The following is a 15,584-nucleotide window of genomic DNA, read 5'->3' as shown; positions in this document are numbered from 1 at the left end:
TGCCATTGGGATGGATTCCCTGATTTCAACAGGGATAATGGGCTCTGGGGTAACAGAAATCAAAAGATAGCATACAATCACCAAGAACAAAGTGAGCATATCTAACTGGCAGGGCTGACTAGTAATCAGAACACCCTGGCCTGTAGAGATCTTTGACAGTGGCTACTGAACACTGTGTTCCCAGGAATGAAATACATGAGTTGCCTATCAGAGTTATTGTTTTATCTACCCAGTAGGAAAAAAAAGACCCTCTAGATATGCAGCTAAAACCCTGACAACCCTGACATAAATGGAAACAGCTTCTCACCTATTTCCCAAATCAATCCACAGACACAGAGTCCTCTGACCGAAGGATAAACTGGATCCATTTGTGAACGGCTGCACCACAGCTACAAGTATATATGGTAAATCTTTCAAGACTAAGAAGCTTGTCTGTTTTCTCTTTGCTTGTTATATGCATGTTTTTATTTGCATAACTAACCATTTTTATGTCTCCTTTTTCCTGTTTTTATTTTTTATACAAGTGGCAGATGGTTAACTTTACAATTTAGTCTTTAGTTCACAGAGCATTTAGTAGACCTGTGGTGGAATTTGAGAGGATTAATATAGCCAGTAACGGATACAATGACTGTTGGGACTGTGTCACCTCATTTTAGAAAAGGATGAAAATGGCCGGGCGCGGTGGCTCAAGCCTGTAATCCCAGCACTTTGGGAGGCCGAGACGGGTGGATCACGAGGTCAGGAGATCGAGACCCTCCTGGCTAACACGGTGAAACCCCGTCTCTACTAAAAATACAAAAAACTAGCCGGGCGAGGTGGCGGGCGCCTGTAGTCCCAGCTACTCGGAGGCTGAGGCGGGAGAATGGCGGGAACCCGGGAGGCGGAGCTTGCAGTGAGCTGAGATCCGGCCACTGCACTCCAGCCTGGGCGACACAGCGAGACTCCGTCTCAAAAAAAAAAAAAAAAAAAAAAAAAAGAAAAGGATGAAAATGCATTCACTTTCAGGAAGAACATTTATAAATTATTAGGTGGAAATACAGAGTTGTTTCGTTTTTGAATAAAAGTTCAAGATTGAATAGCAGAGGGAATATGGAAACTACCCAAGGCATGTACTGTCCTAGTCATCACTTTATTGCCTCTCGGTTGAAAATTCACAACTTACTGCTTTATTTCTGACAATGGGGCGAGACCCTGTAAACATTCCTTCTTTGCCAGTCAAGATGTTAAGCTTTGTTAGTAGAAGCTGCTAAGGGAAAACTGAAGGATGAATGGGTTTCTCTCCCAGGTTCTGTTATGCTTCTTGATATTGGCTCCTACAACACAGCTTATTTCTACAAAGCCTGTCCCAGCCACATCCACAGCTTTTGCAGGGCCAGCTCCAGGCATCCAGAGAATGCTGACTGAAACCCCAGCAGGTGTCTTCATGGCAGGGTACTGCTGGTATGACACCTATCTGTGGATGGCTTCCACTGATATCCTCCTGAGTACTTTGCAGCCTCAGCAAACCCTGCCATGCAGATTTTCATGGCTATGCGCTCTCCAGTGAATCTGGATCTGTATGGTGTGTGGAGGCTGGTTCCAGACCCTCTTGCTTCCATTATGTACCAGTTCAGCCTTAGGGGTAGTGGCCTCTATAATCCGCTATTACTATATTATTTACAGTTCTGTTTATTCTTTGCTAGCAAATCCCCTCTTATAGTTAATAATTTTTGATATTAAGATTACTCTCTGGTAATCTTAACCTGATGTTTATCTTCTGGATCCTGACTGATATACCTCTTACAATTTTGATATTTTTAGTTTGAGAAAAAAAGAAAGTACTAAATTTAAGGTCTGATTTATTGTTAGTCTCCCAGGAATTATTAATATTTTAGTTTTCTATCATTTATAACTCATCTATTCTTGAAATTGCTAAAGCAAATTGGATATAATAAAATTATTTTGAATGTTATTTAAATAAAATTAATGCAAATAAACTTATTAAAACTTAGGAATACAAAAATGCCTGTATACAATGAATGTGCATGGTTCAATGTTATGCTATTTATTGATTAAAAATATTGAATATATTAAGAGGTTACTAAAGTCAAAATCCAGGACAAAATCTTGATTTCCAGCAAGTCCCTTGCCTTACTGGATAATTTTTTGAAAGTAAAAATGTTTTCTCATCGCTTTAAATCATCAAGACAGTGTCAATTGAGAATTCTCCAAGAATTGAAGCTTTACTCCCTACATCTAAAGAGAGGAAACAAAGACCTAACCCTCCCTTTAATTTTAGGAATAAGATGAGATTCTTTTTACTCCAATGATTCTTTCAAAAGTCTTTCTCACAAATCTTCTCCTTTCGCTAGTTTTGGTCATTCTTGTGAAATGGTTTTATGTTTTTAATTGCTTTGTGTATGTATCTCATTTGGAATTATTAGATAAGGAGTCCAAGATTAGTAAAACTATATATAGTTTGATAACTTTATATTTTAGTCTGACATCTCATTTTTATATTTGCATCTTCTGTTGCATCTTGGTGCCTTGGTTGGAATATCAAATTTAATATGTATACACACACACACACACACACACACACACACATATATATATATATATATATACACCTATATCTATTTATTACATATATTTTCTGTTTTCTTTAATAAAAATGTTTTGATAGGTAATATGAAGGTATTTGAAGATTTTAAATTATTGATTGTTTCAGGCAATGTTCGCTTAATGAGAAAGTTAGAACATTTTAATTATGTCTTATTTATTTTTCTTCTGAAAAATTACTTTCAATCACTCATTTGTCATTTTATCAATTGCCTAATTTGGCACGGCCTCAACGCCTCCACAGGTAATCATACTGAGAATATATGTAAAAGTAGGAACTTGGTTAACAAAACAAATTATTTATTTTCTACTTCTAAATTCAAAATCATTTTTACTTTTCTACTTATGTCTATCTTCCTACAGAAATTACCATTTAAAATATTTGAACAATGAATTTTCATTTCATGTAAGCAATTATAATGCTTATTATTGTCACTTGAAAATATTTCTACTAAGTGCATGCATGCTCATGAGAGAGAAATAAAAAATGTATACTTTGTTCTTAAATAAGAAGATTTAAGCACACTGTGTTTTCATTTTCTTGTGTTTCCTATTAAAATGAATTCTCTATTAATGAAATAAATGTTATTCTTCATGGAGACAGAACAGATCAAAAGTGCAAAACTATTCTGTAAAGTGCTCTTCTTATGTATTAACAGTTATTATATTGAATCATAAGAAAATAACAGTACAATATTATGTTATTTATAAGCACCCTTATTTTTAGCCTAACAAATGAAAATTCTGATTAGAGACATTTAAGGAAATTTGTTATAGCCATTGTCTTATAGAAGCCAGATAGATATGAGAAACTTACAGAGAAAATTCAAAAGCACACAAAAATGCTAATTAAAGCCTATAATAAAACTTCTTTGATTGTAGCCTGGCTAGATAAGCACAAAATAAAAACTCTTCATTATTTTCCTATGTCTCCAAATATCATTATTTATTATTTTAAATACAAGTTACTACATACTTTGAAGATTTAAACAGAAGGATAAACCAAGAAAGAAATAGCAAACACTTTTACATTTAATTTTAGAGATGAGTTATTTCTGTATATTTAATGAGTGTTTTCACTTGTTTCTGTAATTAAAAATTTTTTGTTAATGCAAAAAATGTGCTCAATGTTAGTTAATTCATTAATCCATTCATTTACTCTTATATCCATTTATCTATGATTTTTTAAAGGTTCATACTATTCTAGGGTCTGGGGAAAATAAAATGATTTTAGAATTGTGACATATAAAGTACTAACATTTTAATGATAAAGTTCTTCACTTTAAAACAGACCAAAAAATGTACTAACGTGTAATTATAACTTTTCCAAACAAAATGCCAAACATGCTTAGAGTTTCAGAGAAAAAATAAAGTGACTGTTAGGAAGGCAAGGAGAAAGGATAAATAGCACTGAATGAGTTTACATCTGAACTTCTTGAGGAACAAGTAGAATTCCAGTACATAATGAAGAAATAAGAATGGAAAAAATGTTAGAGGTACTGGATTTGCTATATTTGAAATATACAATTAAAAGCACAAGTAAAGCTATGTAGGAAATAAAGCTGGGGAAATTGGGCATGGGTATCAAAGGACTGCTATAATGTGCCAAAGATTTCAATAGGCCAGCATTTTAAAATTTGGTATATTAAAGAACACTTTTATGATCTCCTCCCTAAAAAACATTCAAATGTTTATACAAGGTTTATAAAGACACAACACATATTAGCATGATCTGCTCTTTATTGCCATGACAATGATGCATGGCAAAAGAAACCCTAAAAGTTAAGTGGTAGAAAACATAAACATGTGCAAAAGTCCTGGGGTAAATAAAATAAAACATAAGCATGTGTCCTTCAACTGTTTTGAGTCAAAGGAGGGTTTGGCAGCTCCAGTCTTGGCAACAATAACATAACAGTCTCATATAATGTATCTGCTTGGGTCAAACATGTAAACATTCTGTTACCCAAAGCACATCACTTAACTGAGGCCAGCATCTAGGAGCAGGAAGGTCATAGCTCCCACACCCTAAAGTGGGACAATGTAGAGTCATAAGACAAAGAGTGTGGATACTGGGAGAAGTGAAGTGTTGGGGCCAAATGAAACAATTTATTACATTTAATGAAGAGTTAGAAAAACTCCCTAAGAAAAAAAAGTTGTTAAATTGTGTTGAAATCACTTATTTAGTTTTAAGACTAATGACGTTACTATTTTTATAGAAATAAAACATTTTTTAGAAAAAAGTAAACTCAACATCTAAAACTCTTAGAAGGTATTGGCTTTTAATACATGCAGATTGACCTAGACATTAAACTATGTATGGATACAAATAAAATATTATTAAATACATATAAAAATATAGTTACAAATAATTTAATAAAAGTGCAATTTGAGTAAAACATATTAAATTTATTTTACTTAATTTGAAAAGTTAAAGGAAATCAAAGTAAATAGAATAGCTGAATAAATATTTATCTTTCACAAAGGATAATATTAAAGGTCTATTTATTTATAAGTAAACAGTTTGAAAACTACTAGAGGTTCGAGGATTATGTGGTTTAAATTACACATTTTATCCTCATTCATTATATGAGTTGACAACCTACTATAAAAAATAAGAAAGATTGTGATCATTCACCTATGTCTTCCCACCCACCCTTTTTCCTAATTTTGACTTCTGCTACTCATGTTACTACTTTTGTTATTTTTATTTTTTCAGGGATTACTAACATTTACGATCACAAAATTATTATGGTCTATAATTCCCACATTTGTTTAGCATTAGTTCCATATTAATAGGGATTCTAAGCAAGTTTTGTACTAAGATATATATGCAGAAAAGTACACATATAGTAAACATTAAGCTCGCTAACATTTTATAAATGCAGACATCCTTATATCTACACAGAACATTACTAGCACTCCAAACAGCTCCCCACCTATTTGGTTCCATCCCTATTCCAGGGAAACTAGCATCCTGATTTCTAAACTAATACCAATTTAATGCTTTACAAATTTTAATAAGCGGGTTGACTGGATTTTATTGTCAATATTTTTAATAAAAGGCTATTGCTGTTGAATTATCTAAGTTGTTCCTTGTGTGAAAATATGTGTCATTGCTTTAATGTCTTCTGGCATCAAATATTCTATTGATAATTTTCCTTTCTACCAATTATATTATTCATCTTTTGGTTGTTCATATTTCATTGTCAAGTAGCATTTTTTTTTCCAAAAATTCTCATAACTATTTGAGTTCCTGAATATATGCATTTATCCTTGAATACATACTTGGCTAGGTATTTTATTCTTACGTTGTACCCTTTTTTTTCTTTCAGAAATGTGAAGGCATTGTACCATTGTCTTCTGTCATTTAATGTTGGTTAATACGTATATAAAGGCATTTGTGTCATCAGAGTCCTCCAAGAAAAAGACACAAAGACAGACTTAGAAATGCCAGACATTGATTGAGGGTAACCCCCATGAAATAGAAAAGAGAGGTGGCAATCAGAATTATACAGGGAAAAGTATCAGAAGAAGATATAGGCCAGACACACATGAAAGCAGAGGGGGAAGGAAGGAGAAGTGAGTATGAAGGGGCTGGAACTAAGGTGTGGTTTTGAGGACATCTCAGCCATCCCAGTGAGGAGCTCTGGTTCAAAGACTGCCCATAGAGGAGCCCTGGGCTGGGAGAAGATGGCTAGTCATGAGCATATCAGACATGTCCAGTAGATTACTGAGGTGGCCACAATGGGAAATGTGTGATTTTGTGCCAAATGCTGTCACAGGTCTTCAAAACAGTACAACTGTAAGTTGTCAGTTAACTTCATTCTTCATAGCTGAGTGGAAAATGTTTTCTTGAAGGCACACCCTCATGGTTGCCAGATATTATCCTTTTTCCTTTCTACATTCCCAGAAATTCTTCCCTCTCTTTTTTTAAAATTTATTTTAGAGACACGGTCTCACTCTGTCACCCAAGCTGGAGTATAGTGGCTCATGATCATGACTCACTGTTACCTTAAACTCCTAGGTTCAAGCAATCCTCCCACCTCAGACTCCCCAACAGTTAGGACTACAGACATGCACCACCATGCCCAGTTATTATTATTTTTTCTTTCTTTATTTTAAGTTTTTATTCTTTTGTAGAGATAGGGGTCTCAGTATGTTGTCCATGCTGGTCTCAAACTCTAAAACTCCCAGCCTCAAGTAATCTTGGCCTCCCAAAGCACTGTGATTACAGGTGTGAACCATAGCACCTGGCCCCAAAATTCTTTATCCTTGAAATTAAACAATCTCAGTATAAATCATTTTGTATTATTATGTTATTTATTTATGAACCACTCAATTTTTTTTTAATTCTGCAGATCTATTTCTTTATCACAGGATATCATTTTGGTATTCCATCATGATTTTTCCTCTTTTAATATGGTAACTTAGGTACTAACCTTTCCTCTGAGTAGCTTCTCAAATATTATCCACCTAGTTTTATTCAGGGGAGCATATCCCATTTCTATGGGACAATACTCTCAAGCTATTGATCTAACTTCTGATTCAATATGATACTCTAGATGATGTGATCTGTGGATGAAATTCCTGTCTAAAAATGCTGCAAACATAGATAAAATCTCCTATTGTACCTGGTTTTTCTATGAATTTTCTTACATGCAGTATAAAAATCTATTGCAGGAAATTGATTTTTTTTATTTTGTTGCTATTTGTGAATAATTGCTTTTAAAATAAAAGTATTCTTTATTTTCTTTCCTTCTGAGATAATTTCATTACGTGGCATCAGTTAGCATTTGTACTGTTTAATAAAATTTAATCCACTATAAATCAAATTTTTAAAAAATAATTATAAAAATATTAAGCATTTTTAATTCAATGTATATACATATATATACACACACTATGTTTAAAAATTCTTGTATCATGGAGGTGATATTCACTATATTATATCTACTAATGACAAATGAACTTTTTTGAGGAATATATTTTTTAAAATGCTTCTGTAAATGACTAAAGTCTTTAGGAATAAAAGCTGGAAATTGGAGTTTACATTTGAAAATAAAGAATTTGAAGTAGAGAATGAAGACATTTGGAGCAGAAACTTAGCCATGAGATGAAGACTAGATTGAGAATGGGATGTTCATATAAGGCAAAAAAAAAAAAAAAAAAAAAAATACATGTTTAATAATTATTTAGAGGGGGAAGGGAGGGAAGGGAGAGGAGACAAGGTTGAAAACCAACTGCTGAGTAGCTTGCTCACTACCTGGGTGGCAAGATCATTTGTAGCCCAAACCTCAGCATCACGCAAGTTACCCAGGTATCAAACCCGCACAGGTAACCCCTGAATCTAAAGTAAAAGTTGAAACTATTTATAAAAAATAAATACACATTTTTTGAAAGAAAAAATGATTCATGACTTATTATTAAAAATTGGGCTTCTTGAATTATAAAATTTCTTACAAAAATAGAAAAAATATTAATCGACTATAGTCAAAATTGATTTAAACATATAGAGACATAAAACTCTAGTAAGAGCTCTCCTTGTCAGAGAATAATGCTGTCAAATGCTTTACAAATACTTGAGACTTTCTTGCTCAAAAAGTGTTGAGGAGAAATTTTATTCCTCCTCTATTTTCTGACCCATTAGGATTAAGGGCATTGGTACGTTGCCTGTAATAAAATCGAAAACACATCCCTGTACCGCACAATCTCTGTGATGCAGTCAAAATAAAGCAGCATTTCTATCATTCCCCACCCTGTCCTATATGTCATGGCACATGAAACAGGATGGGTTAACTAGAAAATGACTAGTATTGGTATCTGTGGAGTTTTAAAAATATGGCCTCACCATTCTCTGACGCTCCTCTCATTGCGAGAAGCTGTGCCTTTCCTCCCTTGCATCTGTGCTCTGTGACTGACTGACCAAAAAGACACAGCTGAAATGACCTAATGTCACTCTCCAGGCCCAAACCTTAATAAGTTAGGAACTTCCACTACTCATCTCTTAGGACGTTCGCCCTTGGAACTCAGCTACCATGCTGTAAGAAAGCCCAAGCATCCACAAGGAGAGGCTCTCTGAGAGAAAGTGACAGCATTATCTTGTCAGCTATGTGAGTTATGAGAAATGAACTGTCCATCTTCAGCTAAGGCACACCAGGGACTCTGAATGAACACAGCCATTCTGCATGAGCTGCGCTTGCAGAATCCTTTCTGAATTGCAGATTTACTGGCAAGATGATTATTTCTATTTTATATCAATACATTTTGAGGTGGTTTGTTACATAGCAATAGATAACTGAACTGTAATTTGATACCTGGAAGTATGTTGCTTCCATAATAAAAACCTAAAATACATGGTGTTGGGTTTGGAGCTAGATGGCAGGCTGAAGCTCAAAAGGCTTTGAGGGGAGTATTAGTGGGAGTCTAATATTTTTAGATGGAGGAAGAGGTTATTGGTCAGGTCAAAAATGATGATAAGGAAGATGTTATTGGAAACTGGAAGAAATTGAGAGAAAAGTTAATAACACTATCACTGACAGTAAGGTATAAGTAGGAAATATTCTTAATGAATGCAAGATCTTGCTAAGGAGTTTTCCAAGAACATTGAAAGAGCAAACTGGCTTCTTCTCACTGTCTATGATAAAATGAGAAATAAGAGAACAAGGATCTGCTTCTATGTCTACACCTATACCCCAGGGAAGAAAGGCCAGTATGTGATTTTCACAGATCTGCACATGGGACATCATGCAGTATCATTCCTGAGAAGATGAAGCTGTGTGCTTAGAGAAGCAGCAGAAGCAGACAGACTTGATAGAAAGTGCCCCTGTGATAGGGAAATAAAAACTATGGGCACCAGGAACCACATTTCTGTCTAGATACCCCTAAAATGTCAGGACTTTGATAAAGTGGCTTGGAGTCCTTATGGCCTTGACAGGAAGAGTAATAATACCCCTAGCCCATAATAACCTAGAGACAGTGGAGTTGTCATTTATAATTCATGTGAACTTGAACAAGGATCATAATAATGTTGACCGATGGCCATTGAAAAACTGTAACATTTTCCCCACAAAGTTTTAAGCTACTAGGAACTCACAGGCTAGGAAAATACCTAGAGTGTGTTGTGGGGAGAGGTGGTGGTAGTGGTGGTATATTTTGGGAAAAGACTGTCCACAAAACACGACTGAAATAGAATTTTCTCCTAGCTTTTCAGGAAGTTAAGTTTAAGATACATTGAATCGGCCAGGCGCGGTGGCTCAAGCTTGTAATCCCAGCACTTTGGGAGGCCGAGACGGGCGGATCACGAGGTCAGGAGATCGAGACCATCCTGGCTAACACCGTGAAACCCCGTCTCTACTAAAAAATACAAAAAAAACTAGCCAGGCGAGGTGGCGGGCGCCTGTAATCCCAGCTACTCTGAGGCTGAGGCAGGAGAATGGCGTAAACCCGGGAGGCGGAGCTTGCAGTGAGCTGAGAACCGGCCACTGTACTCCAGCCCGGGCGACAGAGCGAGACTCCGTCTCAAAAAAAAAAAAAAAAAAAAAAAAAAAAAAAAAAAAAAAGATACATTGAATCTATTATGACCAATAAAATATCACATGATTTGCAACCTTGCATCATGGACAAAAATATGTATCCATAGCAACTCCCAGAAAACAGAGGAAGTGATCACTGAAGTTGACTATTGCTCTGGGAAGAATTAGACCAACTCAAATACTTTAAGAAAATGCAAGAACTTTAAGTGTATGAGTCATCATTTAATGAACACAATTTTTTTCAAACAGTTTATCAATTTAGTGTTTAGGAAAAGGAAGCATTTGGGATAGGGGAAGATTTTCCTCCGAGTTCATTGGAGGAAAACACATTAAATTTATGTGCAAAATTGGAAATTGATTTAATTGTTGACTGCTTAACTACTCTCTAGCTGTTCTAAGATTCTAAGAATGATCATTTTAACAACCGTAAGTAGAGGATCTTAAGGTTTCTATTTTTATTTGAATAGTCCACATTTGAAGCTCCCATCTGGGAAGGAGAGGCTTGCCATGTGTGCATGGGTGCAAATGACATGAACAATCTATTCACAAGAGAAGAAATGTCACATGATTAGTAAGCATATGAAAAATTGTTCAACCTTCTTAACAATCAAAGAAATACACCCCAAATAAAGAAAACTATATTTTACGTCGCAAATAAATAAAGATGAAAATAAAAGTATCACATACAATGATACTGATAGAGTAGAAAAACAGGCAAATACAGAAAATACAGTTAGGCAAAAACTCCCTGGAAAAAAAAATGGCATTATTTTTCAAAAGTTTTAACACTTACATCCTATTTAAGCCAAAAATTTTTATTCTAATACTCTATATTAAGGATGCAATTAGAGTTATGCACAACTTCTTCATGGATATTTATCATAGTGATTTCTGTAATGAGGAAAAATAGGAAGCAAAAACTTCCAATCTACTTGTTCAAAATTAGGGGACTACTTAAATAAAGTATGGTATTCTTAACAGAACACTAAGCAGCCAATGAAAACATCAATGTGACTATGTCAATTGACATGGGAAAATGCTCATAATAAATTTTTAAGTGAAGCAGCAAACCACAAGATAGTATGCACAGTGTTAAGCTACTGTTATGGCATATACATATATATATATATATATATATATATATATATATATATATACACACATCTATATGTACACACACTGTGAAAGTTGAGTAGATGACTTGAGGAAAGGGCCAAAGGTTTGGAATACTCATGTAGTCCACGGTAAAGGGAGCAGACCAGGTATGGATATTGTAAATCACTTCTTAAAGTATCAGTTGTAATTATTAGAATGTTGTAGTGACAGCAGTCAATTGCATTAAGCAATGTTCTCCAGCTTGTCTCAAAGTCTTGCTGTAAAGACTGAGAAACAGGGATAACTAGATTTATCCAGAGAGAGTGGGATTTGTAGGAAATGTGTGGCTGAGTGACAAGCGCTCACATAGGCTGATGATTAATTTAAGTGGTAAACCTGATTTAGTGGAAATGGAAATAATCCCTTGTGTGCCCACAGAGAATAAATACTAACTCAGAAGTAGGCAGTCATCCTGGGCTTGCCGCCGACCTTGAAGCATGGCTAGGATACTAATAGAAGGATGGAGTGTAAGGAGACCTGAAGCCAGCAAGGGTGGGTACATCTTGATTGGGGTCTTTGTAAAGGCTAGAAGCCAAACATTCACACTGGCAGGGAGTGGGGGCTACTACCGTAAGAATGAACAGATTGGAGCCTGGTTGTAGAATGCGTAGAATATCAGACCAAAGAACTGAGATCCTGGTAAACCCCTTGTCAAAAATGTCCAGGATTAAATGTCAGTTCTTGAGATATTTTAAAAAACAAGAGTTCCAGGGTTGTGCTAGAGATTTTAGAAATATATAAAATAGTAAATGTGAAGTCAGGCAACATTTTATTGAGTATAAATACTAGGACTCACAGTGCAACACATGGGCCTATTATAAATGGGCTACCCAAACAGTTTCAATAATATGGCTTCTGAGGTACATGAGCTTGAAGTTAATGAAATCTTAGAGAAAATGAGATTTTGTTGAATTGTAATGCTCATAAATAATAAGGTTCTACTTGGACTAAAATTTTTACAAAAATAAATAAGTTACTGTCTTTTCTAGTAGTATTCAAGACACGTTTAAGAGATAAAAAGCACCAAAATTTCTCACAAAGTAATGAATGAAAATGCTTACCTCATGGGAAAGTATAAAATATATTTTAAATAGATAGATCAAAGTAGGTATAGATATACATACATAACCTTCCATGAGCATATGAGATGCTGGCAAAAAACCAAAGCAAAGGAATGCAAGTTCACTGACCAGGTTCCACGTGCCAGTGTGTGTGCTGGATGTTCTCAGAGAGATGAAATAACACATATTTGTCATATGGCTAGTAATCAGCTGATATAAGGTTTAAACGTTAATCTAAATGGTTGCAAAATAGCATATTATTACACCCACACTGAAACATTTCTCTGTAAGTTCTATTTATACTGTGCTAAGACGTGGGACACCAAAATAGAAACTGACACATTTAATTTTGCCAACTATAGCTACTAATAGAACAATAGGGGCGTGTACACTTTGCATCAGTTTGGCTACAAACCTCAGAAAGGATTCTCTGGCAAAAATAAAACCAAGTCAGCAGAGTTCTTGTGCCCATAAATTGAAGACGCAAAAGAAGATGAAATTGATTATCAAGAACGGTACACTTCTTGGAAATCTTGGAATGAATACAAAGTAATATGTTAAATCATCTGGTGACTATATATTTTCTGTTACCAATGAGTAAGCTACAGCCCGGAGAGGCAAAGTGATTTACTCAAGTAACAGAGTAAGTTAGTGGACAGATTGGGCTTCTGTACAGGCCAAGTTTCATGTGATCTAGTATCCTACTCCCTTTCCATTGTGCCACATCAGGCTTTTTCATGACAGAATAAAAGTTAAAATGTGATTTCTGTGGTAAAGTATAGCCCTAATACAAGAGAAAAGCACCAAACATGACAAGTTTCCCTTTGGAACTCCAAATGCCCTTGGATTGACAATGAAGACAGAGATGAATGTCTGTGTTCTTTTCCCAGGATGATTTCTTTGATCCCTGAGTGATGGAGGGCTTGGAGTACTCCTAACATTAGTCAATGTGTTTTGAGCACTTGCCATTTGCCAGTCACTGCTAAGTATTTCACACTCATTATTTCACTTCATTCTTCTAGTTATCATATGTGCAATTATTTTTATTCCCTTTTGAAATGTGAAGAACCCAAAACAGACAGAAGCAATTAGTCCAAGATTGCTTAGATATTAAGAGTTAAAATACGAATCCCTGCAGTTTGAGACAAGAGTCCTTGCACCTCATGGCTATGCTAACCCAATTCCCTCCTTCCCACAGTACTGAGTTTCACTGTACAATATTTTAACTCAAGATTTAATCCAAAACCAGGGAAGGCTATCTCTTGAGTTTTGAGAACCACCCCCACCCCAGGAAGATTAGCAACTTCTTTGCTGTCACTGGCCAAATGAAACATAGGCAGAGATGAGAAAAATATATATTGAAAATGGGACATATTGATGACTGGGGTAGAGAATAAAGAAAAAGAATAAAGGCCTTAACCTATATTTAAACTTTGAAGGGGTTTTAACTGATCTTCAATATCCCCACTAGCTACAAGATTAAAGAAACTCATATTGCTTTCTGTGTTTTCCCACAGCAGTTGTACAAACCTCTCTGATCACTGTGAAAGGACTCATTACTAGCATTGGAGACATTTTTTTAAAATACATGTTTGTCTTCCCTAATAAACTGTGAGTTTATCAGTGAAAAAAGAACAAGTTCTCACATATGTCCCTCACTCCCCAAGGCTGGCAATTATTTTTATATGTTACATACTGTACATAAAATATATAAGTGAGTAAATTTCTCATGCTGCTGGCTTTTATACAACTAAAGTCAAGACTAATTTTCCTGTTAAATTTAAATAAAACTTTAAAACCATATAATTCAATTAATCATCTTAATTTTATAAGATGGATATTAGTATTTTCTCAAGATACTGCAGTTGTACAAACCTCTCTGATCACTGAGAAAGGACGCATTACTAGCATTGGGGACATTTTTTTTTTTTTAAATATATGTCTGTCTTCCCTGGTAAACTGTGAGCTTCTAGAGGGCAAGGGCCATATCTAATCATGGTTGGCTCGCCAGTGATTACGATTTTGCCTGAAACATAGTAATTTTTCAGTAAATGTTTAAAAACAAAAACACCCTAAGAATAAAATTATAGAGCTACAAAGTAAACATCTGCTTCACATGCTACTCAAGTCCTCCATGCTGCCCCAGGATGGCCTACAGATGATACTATTTGACAATTTTGAAAAACTTGTGTTCTCAAGCTATCTCTGTTTTTCTCCAAATGGGTATGGGAAATTATCTCCAATAATTAATTTTAAGTGGTTTGTATGAATTTTGATGGTCTGGAGAACCAACCTAATGTTATGAATCATCTGAATGATCAACAAAATTACAACTGAGTCCTATTTTGCAACTCAGTGACTCACATTTGGGTTAGTGCTTGTGGACACGTAAATACTACCTCAAAGCCATGCAAAAACAATGGTGAAATAAAAATCTTATGAGAGCACAACCCCCTGGCTGTGGCAGGAAAACTGAATCCTCTAATAGCCCATTATCAGAATGGCAAACTATGCCTTACTATAGTTGAGGGGGGTGATTTTATACTGAAAGTGAAAATCTCATCTTGAGAAAACACTAATATCCATCCTATTAACATGATTAATTGAATTATATGGCTTTAAAGTTTTATTTAAATTTAATAGGAAAATCAGTCTTGACTTTAGTTGTATAAAAGCCAGCAGCATGAGAAATTTATTCACTTATTACATGTATAGTATATAATATATAAAATATATAAAAATCACATTATAAAAATAACTTGCCAGCCTTGGGGAGTGAGGGATGTATGTGAAAATTTGTTCTCTTTTCCTTTGAAAAGTGTCCATGTATTATTCAAGTTGGAGACAAATTGGTCCAGCTCTGAGGGAAAATGCATTTATGCCACTGCAGTTGCCATCACCTCCATGATGGATTCCAGCAGATGCATCTGTGAAAACCTTCTCTCCTCCTACCTATGGCATCCTGTGTAGAGTGCCATCACTCTCTCCTTTCACATTCACTGAAATTCACCGAGTGTGTCTCCTGCTATCAAAGACTACTTGAACAAAAGGAGGATGTTTTATTACTTGTTCACTATAATCTACTTTGTTGATTCTTGTCACATTGCTCTGCTTTAGAGGAAGACTAATGACATTCTTCTGCAGGTAGTATTTTGATGTTTAAGCTCCATTTTTAAAATACAGCTATTTCTTCTATTTCGCTAACTGTAAATGTTTCATTCAGTATTTTATAACC

General features: G+C 35.0%; 1 long non-coding RNA gene across 1 annotated transcript in view; it reads left to right on the top strand.

Moving 5' to 3' along the window:
• The first annotated feature begins 317 nt into the window (after positions 1-317).
• LOC115898380 overlaps positions 318-15,584 on the top strand; it is a 168,153-nt gene continuing 152,886 nt past the window's right edge. Inside the window, exon 1 of the long non-coding RNA XR_004058115.1 lies at positions 318-404. This is a non-coding gene — a long non-coding RNA (uncharacterized LOC115898380). The remainder of the gene's footprint in view (positions 405-15,584) is intronic.

Source organism: Rhinopithecus roxellana, chromosome 1 (genome assembly GCF_007565055.1).
Source record: "Rhinopithecus roxellana isolate Shanxi Qingling chromosome 1, ASM756505v1, whole genome shotgun sequence".
NCBI classification, from domain to species: Eukaryota; Metazoa; Chordata; class Mammalia; order Primates; family Cercopithecidae; genus Rhinopithecus; species Rhinopithecus roxellana.
Note: the sequence above shows the minus strand (reverse complement) of the source record. Positions and strands in the feature narration are given on the sequence as shown.